The 17,363-nt window shown below is 39.2% G+C and overlaps 1 pseudogene; it reads left to right on the top strand.

Annotated features, from left to right (window-relative positions):
- Positions 1 to 13,383: 13,383 nt before the first annotated feature.
- On the top strand, positions 13,384 to 15,493 carry LOC147418104 (receptor-like protein kinase FERONIA pseudogene; annotated as a pseudogene).
- Positions 15,494 to 17,363: the final 1,870 nt, after the last annotated feature.

The following is a 17,363-nucleotide window of genomic DNA, read 5'->3' as shown; positions in this document are numbered from 1 at the left end:
CGTTGTAAGGAATCCTAATTTTTAGGGATTAAGGCTAATGGTGTGTAGGGTTAAGGGGACAAGGGCATTCAAAAAGCTAGTTTTAAGTAGGCTTTTCTAGCCTTTTTTTTAGACACATGTAGGATGTGGACCTAGGAGGTCACCTTCTCTCTCTAGCTTTTTGAAAGTGAAGGGAGTAAAGAGGTGTGGCCACATCATCAAAAACGTGGATCACTAAGAGCCAAAATTTGACTTTTAAAAAAAAAAGTTATTTTTACTTATTTTTGACTTAAAACTCCCCCCCAACATATAATCCATATCAAAAAAGTATTTTTTGACATTTTTTTAAACTTACAAGCACTAAAAGTCTAATTTTTAAAAAAAAAACTCCCCCCCCCAAAAAAAACCTTTCTTCTCTCTTCCTCCTCCCTCCTTTCTCCCTCTCCTCTCCCTCCCTGCCTCTTCTCTCCTCCTCCTCCCCTCTCTCCCTCTCTCCCACTGTCCCCTTCTCTCCTCCCATGTTCCTCCCTCTCCCTCCCTGCCCCCTTCTCTCCTCCTTCTCCTCTCTCTCTCTCTCTCCCCCACTACCCCCTTGTCTTCTCCCATGTTCCTCTCTCTCCCTCCCCCCTCTCTCTTTTCATCCTTTGCTTCCTCATGCAACAGCTACCATGGTGCTCAAGGACATCACAAATCGTATGCATACATATTTGCTTGTTCGCAACGTTTGCATCGAAGGCCGCACGTGAGGGTGAGCAGAGGTCATCCCAGGAATGTCGTACCATCGGTGAGATGAATGTTGACGATTCTTCAATATCTTGCCAATACCATCACATATTTGAATAAAACACCCCTTTATGCAAGGTAACAATATACTTCTTACTTTTGATTGTGTTCTTCTTATCATAAACTTTGAAGTCTAAGGTGTTGCCTCTACTTGTTTTGTAGTGCTTGGCACAAAGGTTGCTTTTATGCACAAATAGTGAAAGGCTGTAGGTTAGAGAGGCCAAGTGTCACCACTTTTCCTCTAAAATAGTCTTCTTTGTTACATCTTGCAGGTAGGTTCTTCAAATCCATGCTTATTAGGGGTGGTAGTCTCATCCTAATGTATATTTTTATATTGTTTATTCCCAGCTAGATAGAAATACTTGCAAATTTGTACAACATATACTTAACAAGTGTCTTCATTATATAGCTTGCAAATGTTGAATTCATACATGTTTTTGTTACAAGGTGACCTCTTGCTATGCTAGTTGAGTGGCGTTGTTTGCAAGAACGGCTCAAGGAACTGGCATAACATGAAGCTTTTACAGTGGCACAAAGCTCTCCTCAGCGGCAATGTGGCTCCCACTACACCAAAAATCATTATGCTGACAAGAAGAGATCCCTAGTAGGACAATGCAAAAACTTTTCATCAGCAGCAACACACTCTTTCCTAACATGAGGGCACTCCTACCAAAGATATTTTTATGTGATAGGTCACCCCAGGAGCATACCATGTCATGGAATGGATGTAAGAACTATGACCACACTACTCCTTATACAGTGTTCACAGATGTATGTTTATCAAAGTTAATGAGAAGAAATTTGGACTTTTTTGTTTGTTGATGTGTAAGAGCACTCTAGGTCTACCATATTTTAAATTGTTTGATAAGTTAAATAAAATTTGTAGTCATTTAAAGTGTAAGTTTGTTTTTGTTTGGTAAGATTGTACATGAGAAGACATAATAAAGTATAAGAGATCTTGACGGAATAAGCCTCGATTAGATTCCTACCATGCACTTGTGACACCAGACCTCTCCTTGAACCTTTCGATTTCTATCATTGTGGGAAGTCTAAGGGTGGTCTATTTTCAAAATTTTAGCAATAACTTTTTTAAAAAGGAAATTTTGGTTATTTTAAAGTTTGTACACAGTTTAGGAGTTCATTCTGATTGTTTTCCTTCAGTTTCAATTTTTGATCGAGGGCACTCCTTGGAAGCCACTTTTGAAGGTGTTAGGGTGAGATTTTGAGAAAGTTTTGTATGTAGGAAATGCAGTCCTTAACACAATAAAAAACATTGGTTCTCTGAGTATTTTCAGATTCCATGGTTTTAATGCCCGCTCGGGCCCGTATATTAAGAAAAAAGTAAGAAATGTCTGTTGTACATCATTTTGTAAGAAATTGCCAACTTGCACGTTGATTTTTGGAAAATCCGAGTAGGATATGATTTTTTTGCATCACACGATAGTCGAAGAGCGCGACGAGATGAACAAATTTATGTGAGACAAGCCCAGACAGATTCAGAGCCCATTGAACACTAGAAGCTCTTGAAAACAGCCTAAAAGTCCAACACTTAAAAAAAAAAAAAAACCTTACCACTTGAATTATGACCATGCATAAAAATAAATCTTGTACTTGTCATTTTAGGGCCCCAGGGACCCTCAACATGAGGGGCCACAAGGGCGCGCAAATCAGCCCCCCCCCCCACAATGGCAAATAGCTAAACATTGTATCATGCCATGCATTAAAAAAAGCTTGTACTTGTCATTTTAGGGGCCCAGGGACCCTCAACAAGAGGGGCCACAAGGGCGCGCAAACTGGCCATCCAAAAATTTTGGATGGCCAGTTTGCGCGCCCTTGTGGCCCCTCTTGTTGAGGGTCCCTGGGCCCCTAAAATGACAAGTACAAGCTTTTTTTAATGCATGGCCATGAGATAGAACTGGGCAGTTTAATGTATTCATAGCAACCCCTCCCCCCCCCCCCCCAAAATGGCAGATACCTAAACCTTGTGTCATGCTTATCAACCATTTTTTACTTCCTTGTGTCCATCCCCTGTTCTTGGAAATGTCTTGGTCCCTATTTGTGCCTGGATGGGCATTCTACGCGCCGTTGTGGTCCCTCTTGTTGAGGGTCTCCGGGGCTTCAAAATGACAAATAGGGGCTTTGTTTTAATGTATGGCCATGAGATAGAGTTGTAGTGTTTGATGTCCGGAGTATTCACTTTGTCACATTTTCCTATATCATGTGCGTTCACCACAATGGATTGAAAGTAGCCCTTATAGGCCTTACCTACACATGTTTCTGTAACTTTACAAGAATATAAATTCCCTTCTGTTGAACACATGTGCTATGTTACATATACTTTAGTGAACTCGCAAGGTCAAAGGCCTCACAAATTTTGTACACTCAGAACATTTAGCACTAGAAATCAACCAAACAAGGAGCCAATTTTTACTTCCTTGTGTTCACCTCGTGTTCTTGGAAATGTTTTGGTTAAGCTATTTCTTTGGTATTTAAAACCACATGTGACCCCTATTGTTATAGTATCCGACCAAAGGTTTCTTGATTAGCAGTTATATAGGTTCGAGTGATACATATCTTCTATGTTAACAATGCATGTATCTATAATTTATGTTTACACTTTCTCTATCCAAATGAGCTACATAGTAAAAATCAAATCCGCAATTCAACAATTAAGTTCACAAGGTGATAGCTATTGGTATGATCTTTAACAATACCAAATAAATAGCTACCAATAGCTAATGAATAGGGATATTTAAGAAGGTTTGATACCAAAAACTTGTCAACACTACTCAAAAAGGTGAAAACTCAAAGGCTTTATAATATATATGATGAAACAAGAATCAATATTAATTCACCCCTATATATCTACACCTCCATCTCAAGTTGTCATTTCTCTAAGTCAAGCTTGGCATAGGCATAGTATGGAAACAATAACATTTTGGAAAGCAAGAATTTAGCTTTCTCAACTTTTGAAATGTTGCTATTGATATATATTCAACATCCCCAAATGAGAACATCTTGACAAAGGTTATGATCCCCTTAATAAGAATAACCATTAGTGATTAAACTGAAATCAAAATATTGTATGAATTTCTTCATGGTGGAATGATTAAGACTTGAAACTTCAAACATCTTACAGGCAAATCAGAATATCCAAAAAAATCAACAATATTTCTCAACTCTGTATGAAACTCCAGTAATCTAAATAAAATACTCTCACTCAGTGCGACACCATTTAACAAAAAGAAATATTTATATTGCATTTATAGAGGAATCCAGCCTCATAAAAATAATTACAAATGGAGACAATGTTGTTGCTGTTAGGCTTCTCTTACAAGTATTTGTCTTTCTCATCTAGAGATTCATATACACGAGTATTTGTGTGTCTATGACACTAGGGAAGATAGTAGTACTATAGGGATGGCTTTTCTAAGAGCTCCTAGAGAGTACCTATTGGTTCAAGATTCTACAAAAATCCTACTATTCTTATCAAAATCTTTTAACACGGTAGTGAAAGGTTCCTCGCAGAACAAAAATAGGGTGATTTCCATCTCTGCACATGGTTGCTTGCTCATGTCCTCTCAAAACAAGTTGACTCTATAAGTAAACAACAGATTATGTGAGCACAAAGTTATAAAGTACAAAATGATATCATTCTAATAATCTAATGACAACTATACAAAGAATAAATTATAAGAAAAATCTTTGATGACTCTCCATAGATAACACAACTTACTTACATTGTGAGACTCAATCACATGCTACAAAACTATAGATGGCGCACCAAAGCCATCAACAAAATAGCACCACCCAATGTTATGAGGTGTGAAGCCTAAACATTGAAAGCCATAAAGAGGTTAATTCCCTCCAGCATGATAAACTTAAAGATGGAGATGATCTTAAGCTCTGAATGTAAGCTACAAGGGTAGTTTTCTCACCATTCTATCTTTATGTTGGAGATGAATCCTTGCAATGCCCATGCACTATTCACACCTCCTGTTCTTGTGGTATGCAAGTCATGTGAGTTGATGCTTTTTCCACCTTCAGGAGTAGAGGTTTCCATGTAGTGCGAGTGAATGAAAGTAGAAGGAGGAGAATCTTGTTTCATTCTTGTAATGGAGGTGAGAGAAGGGAGAGGAGCTAGCTTGGTGTACTGGAACTATGTGGTGGGCAAGGGGAAGAGATGGGGAAGAAGCTTGCTTGGTGCTACAATGGAGATGGGAGAAAGCTAGTAGACAGATAATGTTGGACTATAAGGGGTGCATGTGGTTGTTGCAACCATGGAGAGCTTGGAAAAGGGTTTGTAGAGAGAGAAAATCACTTTTAGCTATAGAATAGGTTTGGAAAGACTTTGGAGGGTGGAAAATGATGTTTTGAAATTTTTTGAAATTTTTTATTGCACGTTTTTTACTTTTGGAGGTCAAAAATACTTTTTTGACCATGAAATAGATTAGGGGACCTTTTAAGGAGGGAAAACTTGAAATTTGAATTTTTTTGTGTATTTTTAAATCCGGGCCAAAAAGTGGGGGAAAAAAGGTCAAAGTGGTCCCCCCCCCCCCCCCTCCCTTTCCCCTAGCCACCTCCCTTACCTTCTCACTAGGTAAGAGGCCATTAAGAGGTGTAAGGCTACCTTGTCCCCCTACTTTTTTGAGGGTATAGAGTGTGTCCACCACCCTCTTCCTATTGGCTGGCCTCTAATTAACCTTAATCCCAAAGGGCCCCTAGAGGTTTCATATTTTTTCTAATGCTTCTGAACACACTGGTCAACACAAAATCCCAAAATTCCTCCCAGATTAGCCTGTAGACATCCTACGCGTAAGATGTCTCCTGGCTTGAAATTAATTTTTTTTCTGACAGAAATGCTTCTGATGCTCTGTAGATCTAACAGACACACTCACAGTAACTTTTAGACTTCAATTAGGCCTTCAAACACACTTTTGCGTCTTTTTGCGTCTTTTACAAACTTGTGATGACTTTACCAAGCAAGTGTACATGCATGAAATGCTCTAGATCCTGAATCATGATGTCCTACTTACTCTACTCCTACTTATCATGTGAAATGGTGATAATGGTGTTTTTGGTTGCTTTTTGGCCTCTCTGGACTCTCAAGCTCTCCTCTCACCGCTTCTACCACTCCGACTCCTACTCTAGAACTCGACTACTACTTAAAACTACCTTGGTCTACCTAATCTACCTAAGTCGAAGGATCTAGGCCAAGCATACGCTTCCTAGACTCCCTCTAAGACCTAGAGAGTCCTCCACCCTCTGATCCTATCTAAATGTAAAACAAGAATCTTCGCAAGCCAAAAAGCCCGATCCTCAAGGATTAGTCTCGGTCACCTACCTAAGGTTTTCGTCCCCGGCAACTGCGCCAATGTTGGACAGATACTCCGCGACAGACGTCAGCACAGCGCGAACTCACCTAACATGTAATGTTAGCTAAGGACGAAGCTCGACTCGCAGGCGTGTGGAAGCAAGCATAAGGTGTCAACCTACACTCGATCGACTCCTAACTAATTCCTACTGAGGTCTCTACCAATTATCTAAGTCACAGCCTTCAAGAGTGCATAAGAGAAACTTACTACAACGCTTTCTAAAGCCAAACACCCATCAAACAATCTCTAAACACCATAGAACTTGAAGGAGATCCTACTAATACCAATAGGTCGCTCTCCCTAAGGTCTAAGAATCAAAATCCCAACCCAAAACACCTGGTACAGAAACACGTAGGATGTCTGGCCGAAATCTGTAGGTCTTCGTTTCCGAAATCTAAAGTTCCTAATGTGTAGTTCTACTCAATGTGAACACGTGGATATGCTGCAATGCAAAATCGGACAACGTATGCTCACCCAAACACCCGATGAAGCTCGTAGAAGGAGCTCGCAAAACTAGACCGTACGCGCGCAATGTAGGTATCGGCGCGTAGCTCTCGTTGGGGGCAACACGCTGCACTTCTCCACACTCGATTCCAACTAGCGGAGCACACGTAGCGTCAAGAAGAAGCTCTCTCTCTCTCTCTCTCTCTCTCTCTCGTACATAGTACGCTCACTCACAGACTTCAAAACTTGTTTTTAAAATGACAAAAGGTTTTTTCATTAAGGTCAAAAAGTTGTATATATACCTTACAATTTCTCAAACCCTAAAGTTCCAAAATCAACCATCTACTCAATCTAACTATCAAAATTGGGATACAATCTGGAAACTTCTGTAAGTCCCAATAATTATAAGGTGAAAAATCAGGTTTTCCTCAATGAATGAATAGTTACAAAAATAATAATCCTCCGGATAGTTGGATGCCATGGGGTGTGTCCAGCTTCTAACACTCTCTCTCTCTCTCTCTCTCTCTCTCTCTCTCTCTCTACTATATAATCTCTCGTGTGTGAAAATTTGTCTCTCTCCATAAAGTAAGCTACTCTAATTTCTATTTAGCTACATCTTATTTCCTAACAAGGATTTATAAATTCAATTGATGATGTGGATCATTTGAAATATGTTTACTTTTAGATGTTTTCCCCTTTTTATGTTTTGAAAAAAGAGATAACATGGTAGTGGGGAAGAGTCCCTTCAAGCGGCACACTATATCCCTTGCCCATTTGAGTGTCTAAGCATCAAACCGTACTCAAGTGCTAATCTTATCACATTTGGTCTTTCTTTCTTCGTATTTTAATCCCACACCACTTTCTACATGCATTTTTCTCCTAGCTGCTTTATGGACTCTCAATCCTTACCCTCAACAAATCCATACCATGCAAGCATGGTGAGTCACTTATTACTAGCTCAAAATAGTGGCATGTGACATGGTCCAATTGGTCGCATAGGGATTATTTGACCTCCAAGGAAGATAATACTCTCTCTCTCTCTCTCTCTCTCTCTCTCTCTATATATATATATATATATATATATATATATATATATATATATATATATATATATATATATGACCCTGTTTATGGCCCCTCAGCCCTTAACTCGTATGTATCCAATGCCTTCACTTAAAAGGTAGAGTTGTAAATTTTATTGTCTCCCATCCCATAGGTCATATATGACCTCCATGGATAATATTGAAATCTATCTATCTCTATAAAAACTCTCTCTATCATGTACGTGGTAATGTAGATGTTGATATATCTTTAATTGGACAAGTTTTGAGGTCGCTTGGGATTGTTCCTATGACATTAAGCATTATATTCTTCTCTTATTCTTTATTTCTATTTGAAACTCTCTCTTCAGTGATGACATATTATGCACTTACGATCTACGAAAACTCTACATGCCATCAATACTCTCTAGTGCAACAACACGCCTTTGCTCTCTTGAGTGTATCTTACCTGTTTAAGAGTGCCATGATCTTGAACTTGCTATGTTATGTGCATGCATCCAATTGGAGGGACTCAATGATCTAAATAAACTTTGACATTCAAAAGACAGCTGGCTCCAGAGAAAGGGAAATGATAAGTACAAAAACAACTCAGTCTTAGAATTATCTTTGTACAATGTTTATATGAATGAAGCCTCATTCCAGTATACAGATATCAGAAGTACTTCCCTTGCAGTAGGTGTATGTGTTTTCCTGTATTGTGGACAAGTACTAAAAGCCAAAAAAAAACCTTCAAAGATAAGATAGAGTCCTTACCTGCATCCATCCAAACAAAACAATAGATATGCTAGCCTTGAATGCGTTTTACAGGTATCAATGGACTATATCACTTGTTATCAATGTCCATCTTACAAACTTTTTTAAAAAAAACTTAAAAGCTTAGTCCAAAAGTAATTTATGTTTTCCAAAATGTACTTCTCCTTTTGTAAAAACCCCCCAAAGTTTTTAGCAAAAAATATTATTATTTTGATTAGAAGGCCATCACCCCTTCTAATCCAAGTGTCTTCATCCCCCATCAACATCTTTAACAGTTTATTTAGGTTATCTTTCAAGATTAATAAAGCTTCACCACAAGAAGCTATAAAAGAAACTTTTCTATATAAAAAATTCCTTTAATAGTTCAAGATATCAAGCTCGTGTTTGTTAGGTCAAATAAAATATATGCCCTTCATGGTACAAGGAATCCAAATAATCCCCCAATTTGTATACCAACTTACCTTAAACCTCTCTTAGCATGCCAAGTGGCAAGGAGCCCTTGCGGTGTGAAGCCAATCCTTAAGTCAAACCATAAAGTCAAACAAAAATGAGCCCATATGGTTGAGTCTTACCATGCACCGAGCGAGTTTTTCCGAGAAAAGAAAAACGCGAGCAAGTATTTGTACGCTATACAATAAATTTTATCATCAACAAAATATTTATTGTTTTTTATATATTGATGCACTACAATAAAAAAAGTTTTCAATGGATAGACTACCTCCTAAAGTCCAAAAGATCAAAGTTTACTTCTAAAAAAAGTAACACAGTATTTGAAAATATTATCTTCTGGCTCAATCTCTATTTATCTAACTGTAATCTCCTCTGCGTCTAATCTTCTTTGGCTTGGATTTTTCTCGCTTGGGCTTCACATGTTTGAGCATGAAGTAAGATTGATAGACTAATTCGAGCTCTAGACCTTTACTTAATGATTAAGTCATCCTATGTTTCTTTTTGTAAGGTAAGTGCTCCCTTGTCTAGAGTACTTTGGTTCTTGATTGTCATTTTTACTTGAGAGTATGTGCATCCTTCCTTCTCTTAGCCACATCAATTTGATAGAAATTTATAATGCCTCATTAGTTCATTTATACACCAATCATCCCTTCCATGTCGTCTTGCCTTGCCCATACTACAAGGTTGTGATCTTCATACAAGGGCACCCTTTTTACACGACACATGTCCGACAAACACCATTAATTATGAAAGACTTCTTTTGCTACAATAAAACTATGTTTTTCTTTGATTGTCCAATATATGCCCTTTTTAAAAAAATTTAGAAAAACAACAATCAAAATCAATAGAGTTCTATGCCTAAATTTTTCTAAAAAGACATCATCATGATTGAAAAAAGTTAGTTGGAAACAAAAAAAATTATTGAGGATCTTTTTACCATACAATGTGACAACTTCAAAGCTTCAATTGAACAACTTCTTTCAGAAAGATTGAAGATGATTCTCCTTTCCACTTTGAATCATTGTTTGAAAAAATATGGCAAATGTCAGGAAGGCCATAGCATCCACCACACAATGGGCACATCATCGTCGAAATATGCTTTACATCTTTGGTCATGTGGAATATTCATGCCGCCACCAATTATAAGAGGCGAATTCGGCTCCAATCTATGAAGATCAAATCCATGCTATACCCTAAAAGGTGGTACTAGAGCCTTCTTCAAATCTGGAACGATAGTTTCAACAAGAGAGAAGGTCGCTGCAGTGACTTTACATACTAATTTGTTTGCAACAAATTCAGTCTGTTTTGAGCTTGTGTCTGCTCAAGATAAGGTGCTATCCATCAAAAAGAACAATGCTAAGTGAGAGAAGATGCTTATCTCTCTCTCTCTCTCTCTCTCTCTCTCTCTCTAAAATGGGAAACAATATAACTATCATTGGCAAAAACTTCATTAAAAATCAGACCTTAAGTGTATTTTTAAGGGCTAAAATTGAAAATTCCAGGCTAGTTTTGAGGGTGGCATTGAAGAAAACTAGCTAAACTTGAAGGATTTTAGTGTAAAACTCGATAAAAATCCAAAATTTTATTAAGATATTCAATGTTCTTTTTTCCATTTGTTCCTACAAAAGGTTTTGGTGAACACATCCTCGCAGGATCCTCTCTCTCCCTCTCTCTCTCTCTCTCACACACGGTCAAGAGGATAGGAGATCCCTTGGAACACCATTACTTTTCAAGTCATAACCATAACTCCTATTAATTATATTAGTATTTAGACCTCCACTAACAATTTTAATTGGTATGGATCTTCCAATCATTCAAATTGTCTTGCTAGAAAGTGGATATTTACAGCATGCCTCCCTCAATGTTGATGACTAGCCTATCGTACGGATATGGCACATAAAAAGGAAGCTAAATTATAAACTATCAGATAATTGCTCGACCTAAAACACCAATCAATAGGGAGCATGGGCATGTTTTTTTTCCCGCTGGTGAAAATTGGCTTAGACAAAGCAAACAACCCCATCAAACCAGACTTTTAGCATGGTTAATAATCGAGCCACTTGCAAGACAGTGAGGCAAGCCCTAAAATTCTCCACTGCATGTACATCATTCCTCACAATTGCATTAGTATGATAAAAAAACTTTTGGAGGCACATTTGCTTCATAGAGCGAGGTACGTCTACGACAGTGAGTTTTTCCGAATGCATAACATCTTTGATAGCATAGAGCATAGGAGAAAGTGGAAACCCTTGTCTTATGGATTTGTGCAATGGAATAACATCTGCAAGATAACCTTAACTGAAATTCTACCTTATGCATACCCAAAAAGAATGTGAAAAAGAATCTGTCCAATCCCATATCATATAGACTTTGAAGTATGAACTCCCATTCAATTCTATCATAGTCCTTATCATACGCTATGTGGCCGATTGTTTGTGAGAAGATATTTTAGTAGAGAGTTCCATCAAACCAGACTTTTAGCATGGTTAATAATCCAGGCACTTGCAAAACAGTGAGACAAGCCCTAAAATTCTCCATTGCATGTACATCATTCCTCACAATTGCATTGGTATGATCAACAAACTTTTGGAGGCACATTTGCTTCATAGAGCCAGGTACGTCTATGGCAGTGAGTTTTCCCTACTACATAACATCTTTAACAAGCCACTTCAAGGCATCAGATGAGATAGCATAGAGCAAAGGAGAAAATGGGCACCCTTGTCTTATAGATTTATGCAATGGAATAACATCTGTAAGAGTACCATTAACTGAAATTCTAGCTAATGCATTCCCAAAAAGTATGTGAAAAAGAATCTGTCCAAACCAATATCATAGAGACTTTGAAGTTTGAACTCCCATTCAATTCTATCATACGCCTTATCATATGCTCTGTGCTGGATTGATTGTGAGAAGATCTTTTAGAAGAGAGTTTCTTACAATTTTGCAGTGCAATGATTAGCATCATATATAATAAACAATGAATTATTATGCTCTTAAAATAACGTTTCACGTTGGTGCTAGTACTACTACTTGTAGTCATTTGAGATATTGGCGGCTGCAGGAATCATATCATAGTAGTAGAAGCTGCTGCTCATGCCTCCTGCTTCTTCCCAATATCGGATGGTTAATTAGCTCTCGCTTCCTAATTGCACCTGCATGATTTACCACTTGACTTCTGCTGCAATGTTGTTGCATCTCCTTGGAGCTACGTCACATTAACCAACTCTTGCGGACACCGTATTCTGCGTTGAATCGATCATGAGAGATGTTTTTGTTTATCTGCAGATTGTTCCGAAATGCTTGCCTATTCAAATTTTCAAATAGGTTATCAACAGAGCTGGACGAGGAGTGTGTCTGAAGCCAAAGGCTCATCAACCATGACGTGGAAATATTTCCCAATGCCTTTCCCTCGACATTGAGCTGTCTGCTTGGAGGGATGGCTTTATCACATTGAACAATCTGGCTTGCAGGCAGCCCTTGGGTAAACATAATTGGGTGCAACCTTAGCTCGCAAGATGGAGATGTTAGCACAGGTCCCGAGTATATATAATAGAGTTGTGCTCCCAATCCAAAATGAAGTAGCTAGCCTACTGATTTGGGCGACCAAATATTGAAGCTAGAATTGCTCGCCGCTGAAGGTTTGGCTGAAGTGCCATCCGTGGGCGCCACATCATAGGAGGTGAGGGTGCAGTCGTCGCTGGTGGTGACCTGAAAGGAGAGGCTCTGGCCATCCAGCCGCACATTGCTCTGCCAATTCTGGCCCCAATTTCCGGTCATGGCTTCCGTGCGCGAGCCCTTCACGGAGACGGAGTGCACATCACCGACTCCCCCCACATTTGTACTGAGCACCAGATTGAAGTAGGCGTGACCATTCATGGTGAAGTGGATGCTACCCTTCTTTGCTGGCGGTACTCCATAGGCACGATCCTGTACACTCCAATCTTCTCAAACGCTGGCTACGCCATGTCAAAGTGCTCGAGAGGTGGGTTGTACTAGCCGCCCGCATTGTTGGGCAGGGCATTGTTGGGAGCACACAGATTGATGGCTGTGACCGTCACTGATTCTTCAGCAACACCACTACGGGTCGGATGATGCATCACAACGGATCTCAAAGCAAGCATCACAGTTGCACCATCATAAGATTTTTTACCCTCATGTCCACTTTGACATTTATTTATTTGCCCTTTGTCGTCTGCATCACCAACAGCCTACTGACTGATAACATCATGGCGGTTTTCTCAGTACCACTTGGGACCTCTCTCTCTCTCTCTCTCTCTCTCCCGACTCCCGAGTCTCAATCTTAGTCAAAAAGAAACTCTTTCAGAGAGTTTCTTTTTGAAGAGAGAGAGAGAGGGAGGAGAAGAAGACCGTAGCCAGCTTTGTCACATATTACATTCCCTGCTTGCAAGAGCCACACATTTATGGTATGCAAGCAAATGTGAGTCGGCTCTGCAAAACAGGGCGGCATTGTCATAGTCTCGCCACCGCCAGCGAAGCTCCCCATCTGCAGACGTTAAAACTCAAAGAAAAACCCAATTATGGCTTTGCCAAGATCTTCAGCTTCCCTGTTCGTCTAGTCCCTCTACTCTTATTTCTCTGTTTTTGCTCCTCTGTTTCTTCTGCTACCACATTCAATGCAAGAGATGAGTATCGCATAGCTTGCGGCGTGTCATCGAATTTGACCGATTCGCAGGGCCGCTTGTGGACAGGGGATGCTTCCAACGCTGCATCAGGTAACCCTTATCTGAACTTGAATTTAGGCAAGGACATCAATGCATCCTCATCAAGCCAAAACATCAACCTTCCGGACTCTGTTCCCTTTTCATCGGCACGTATCTTCACCAGTCCGGCTAAATACTCCTTCCCTGTCAGCCCCGGCCGCCATTGGATACGACTGTACTTCTACCCCTTCGATTTTTCGACATACAGCATCTCAGATGCCATCCTCACAGTGGAAACAGATACCTACACTCTCATGCAAAATGTTAGCCTGTCTTATGTCATGTCAGCGCTGAATCTTGGCTTTATATTCAAGGAGTTTTCTGTGAATGTGACGGAGAATTTCTTGACACTGAATTTCATTCCCGGCAGTAGTCCAAACGCATATGCTATGGTGAATGGCATAGAGATCTTGTCCATGCCTGAGGATATGTATGTGAACAGCTTGAATGCAGTGAATTTGGATGCTGCACATGATTCCATTTCCAGTGCCCAGGACAGCGCTAGAGACAATGTTTCGACTCAATGTCGGCGGACAGGCCATTGTTGAGAGTAATGATGCTCTCGGGCGCCTTTGGGCAACAGATGAAGCCCACATTTTCGGAGCTCAACAAGGTGTTGCCACATCTGTACCTCATGCTATTTCTTATGGCACTCTCGACAACTTCACCGCACCAGACGGTGTGTATACGTCGGCCCGCTTCATGACAAATTACAATGATGTCAACATGCAGTTCAATCTCACATGGAATTTGTCTGTCGACCCTAACTTCACCCACTACATGCGGTTTCATTTTTGTGAGATTCAGTACACTAAGAGCAACATGAGGGTTTTTGACATCTTCATAAACAGTCAGCTAGCAACTCCATCACCATATGATGTGGCGGGGGCAACAGGAGAACCGTTCGTTGCTTCTGTTCTTGATTTTGCCATGCCATTTCAGCCGACTGATGCGCCCTTCATCACAACTTGGAGCCTAACATCATCTCACGACCTGCTTACTACAATGCAATCTTGAATGGCTTATAGATCTTCAAAATGAATGATTCTGCTGGCAATCTTCAGGGTCCACGCCCGCCTCCGCTTACTGTGCCCCCATTGGATATTTCATCTCCTTCAATAGGGACATCAAGAAAAAAGTTTGTGGCAATTATAGGAGGAGCTGCGGGCTCGGTAGCTGCTTTAGCTGCTCTCTGCATTATCCTGTTATGCTTTTGCCGGAAAAGCAAGAAGAGCGGTGGAGGCCGTTCTCCCTCATGGCTGCCTCTTCCTTCTCATGGAGGCAACTCACACTCTATTGTAAGCAAGCTTTCGACAACTTCTCGAAAGAGTGGCACGGGCAGCTATGTCTCATCTGTGCCATCCAAGAACTGCAGAATATACTTCACCTTCTCTGAGATCTTGGAGATGACGAGCAATTTTGATGAAGGGCGTGTGGTCGGAGTAGGAGGTTTTGGGAAGGTTTACAAGGGGGTATTGGAGGATGGGACCAGTGTTGCAGTGAAGAGAGGGGACCCTACCTCAAAGCAAGGTGTAATTGAGTTTCAAACAGAGATCGAGCTTTTGTCGAAGCTTCGACATAGACATTTGGTCTCTCTCATTGGGTTTTGTGAGGATCATTCAGAGATGATCTTGGTTTCGTGAGAGTGGGCACTGATCAAACTTAATAACAAATTTCCAAGTGGGAAAGTAGACTCTTTTCCTACCATTATTTCAATATAGAAATGGAAAAGCATAGCGTTTTTTTATTTTCCCATCAAGAAAAAAAATGGTTTCACAATTTCCATGTTGAAAACTGAGTGTTTTTTTTCTAATGTGAAAATGTAGTGGGAATTTTCACCATTTAGAAATGACACATCTTTCATGGTAGGATTATTATTTACATGTAGAAATGACACATTTTCAAGAAGGAAAAACATCTTGGAAAAGTTCACAATTTGGAAATCTGATTTTTCCAAGATGAAAAAAATGTGGATAAAAGGATTTCACATGTGGGAATCTTAATTTTTCAAGACGGAAAAAATGTGGATAAAAGATTTTCACATGAGAAAAGTTCCATGTAGAAATTCTTACAAAATTTATACAGATATTTGATGTGTAAATTTATTTGGTTTTGAGTTTTAACACCTACTTGACTAATATATTATTACTATTGATTAAACAATACCTACTACCAATACATTACAAAAAAAAAAGTGTTTTCATCCCTTTGTTGAGTAATCCCACTAAAGTAATGGAATATCACTTTGAGATACCTTCCATTAATAGAATTTATACAATGTACTTATATGTACTTGAGAATACGTATACATATACTCAAGTAATCTCAGTAGAGTGGTCGAATAACATGACTTTGGGGTATCTATCATTAGTAGTTATTCATAATTTACATCGTGTACTTACATGTACTTGAGAATACACCTACTCAATAGACAATTTACAGATCATTATGCATCCTTTTAAGTTGTGACTAGTACGGTTGGCAGGGTCTCTCTCTCTCTCTCTCTCTCTCTCTCTCTCTCTCTCTCTGTGTGTGTGTGTGTGTGTGTGTGTTAGATGTGTGCCTGGAGGCGCATGAAACACTGCCGGATGAAGCAGCGTTTGCCACATGTCGGGGGGGGGGGATCCCTCCCTCTTTCATAATAGTATAGATTGTTTCGATTGATTGGATAACTAAAAATATTGATTTTAAAATAATCTTCAAATTAAGAAACACGTCATACATTATGACGCAAACACCTAACATAATGATTGAAAAAAGGATCTTAAGTGAAAATACCATAAAAACTTTAGAGATTCAGTGATTGAAAAGGGGTCTTAAGTGAAAATGCCATAAAATTTTAGAGATTCAATGATTGAAAAAGGGTCTTCAGTGAAAATGCCATAAACACTTTAGGGATTCAATTAGCAAAATCTACAGTCTTTCTCTACCAGAGTTGAGCTCAAATACTCGAGCGGTAAGAAAGCCTTCAATTAGATGTTTTGTTGCTAATAACCCAATCTACATAACATTTCAAGAGATATTCCGGCTTTGTTTTGCTTGTGTATTGACGAAAGTGCTTGTGTATAGTTTTGAGATCCTTGATTATTGGCCACAACCGACCATACATATCATCAACATCATCCACATTCATAGCGCTCATTGCTATCTCCTCCATTTGATCATTGCTTAGTAGGGTTCCAATCACCATCTTAATCAAACAAAAAATAAAAGATTCAAAACCAACCCATTCACTCAAAGTGCATGCAAGTAATAAACTCAATTAACATGATCAACATTCACTATTCTTGATCAATAAATCACCTCTTTTTCACAACTATCATTGTATCTTGCCGGTTTATGAATAACCCTACAAGATTTAGTTGCTTTGATAGTCTACACACATGAAAAACCACAACGACATAACCACTTACAATATATTATGGAGCATAAACATTTCATATTATTTATTTCACTCACAACTAGAGGGGTTTTGCTTTGGAGAGTAGGACGAGTTTGGTTGGAGATATCACGTAAGGCCTACATATCAAAATACATGTTAGCTAATTTATGCATTTAATCACCAAATTTAGATTTTATCAAGTAACACACCTTTGTTCCACCAGAGGATTGTGCTTCATTCCTCTTCTTCAAAGAATCTTTGCTCTAAAAACATAAAAAAAGGACTATGTTAATGGTATAAGTCGCACATACGTAAATCCATACATTGTTCACTATACTTATCCATGTGACCACTACTTACCATAACATTAGCAAGGCTTGAAATTCTTTTTGTCTTCCTCTTTCTTGCATGTGCC

Source organism: Adiantum capillus-veneris, chromosome 30 (genome assembly GCF_014529385.1).
Source record: "Adiantum capillus-veneris isolate H3 chromosome 30, ASM1452938v2, whole genome shotgun sequence".
Classification (NCBI taxonomy): domain Eukaryota; kingdom Viridiplantae; phylum Streptophyta; class Polypodiopsida; order Polypodiales; family Pteridaceae; genus Adiantum; species Adiantum capillus-veneris.
This window is presented reverse-complemented; position numbering and strand designations above follow the sequence as displayed.